The sequence below is a fragment of the Triticum urartu genome, chromosome 3 (genome assembly GCF_003073215.2).
Source record: "Triticum urartu cultivar G1812 chromosome 3, Tu2.1, whole genome shotgun sequence".
Lineage (NCBI taxonomy): Eukaryota > Viridiplantae > Streptophyta > Magnoliopsida > Poales > Poaceae > Triticum > Triticum urartu.
The window spans coordinates 584,002,643-584,003,970 of NC_053024.1; positions in this window are offsets into that span (position 1 = coordinate 584,002,643).

The window sequence follows — 1,328 nt, forward strand, 5'->3', positions numbered from 1 at the left end:
AAGAAACAAAAACAAAGAGGTCGTACAACACATGGCACGTGCATATCTCCATGACACCAACCAAGCAAGGAATGTACAAACAAGAAGCGCACCTTCAGCGTCTCATCATCGGTCATGATAGGTGTGCTGGTAGGTGGTTGACGAGCCTCCCTTCTTGTCATGCTTGGTCATGATCTGGATAGCAAAAAGAGGGAGGTTAGGAACATCACAATGACAGTACTGAGATCACTCAAGCAATCCTAATGATGCATGAACCTCACAATGTTGCCAACAAGGCAAGAACTTCCTTGATCTTATCCTTGATGTTCTCTAGCTCCAGGTTGTTTCGCTGCAGCTCAATATTTGATGCCGTGTGTGTACATGCATCAGGGCATACATACAATGTTCAAGTTAATATTCTCAGCAAACTATGATGTAACCAAAATAATTACTTTAGGACTTAGGATAAAATTGATCTTAGACATGAAACTTTACAGCGCTCATTTCAACCATGTTAGATAAACTTGAGGTAAATTAGCAATAAGGATATTGGTTACAAGCTAGGTGAAGTGCAAACAAAGTCCTATTATATTGATGTATCCCAACTTGTTTAAACTAGAGCAGATCGTTCAACTTGTGCAATCTAGCAGTCTAAAAATAGAGAAGTATGTTCATTCTCAGTTACACATTAACTAGAACAAAAATGAGAGACATTAATTAGAAAAGAAATAAGAGACACTAATATAAGCAAGAACTTTCAACAAGTACACATTAATTATTACATAGCATCTCTAGCACTGTTGTTTTTTGCATATTAAAACCAGTAGTTGTCCGCTATGAAGCATCACTCATTGACCAACATTAGTATGTCAGCTAGCAGAATCCTCATGTACTAACTTAGACAAATTTGACATACTAATGCTAGAGAAAATAATTGTTTGCACATCATCGTCCAGGACCTCCTACATGATCATTTCACTCTAATCTCCTACCTGACTAAACTAACAAGTGCTCAGATTACCGACAAAAACAAGTGGCAGTAGCTCAAAAAGTGGTAGTAGCTCAAAAACAAGCAAAACATCTGTCCAGGTGACCCGTTCGGAGTAGCGCGTAGTAGAGCACCTGCACCCTGCATCCACGCACATACGAATCAGTCAACGAGTCCATCAATAAGAAAGGGGTCGAGATTTCAATGTGGGGAGGAAGCAGCTGACCGTCCAAAGAAGACAGGCCAGTTATAGATGCAGAGTTAGGCACACTCGATTGTCGATGCCATCGCTGTTGCCGCCGCCCGGATCGGGGTGTCATGGAGGAAGCGATCTGAAGCATAAAAACTGAGCAAAATTAAA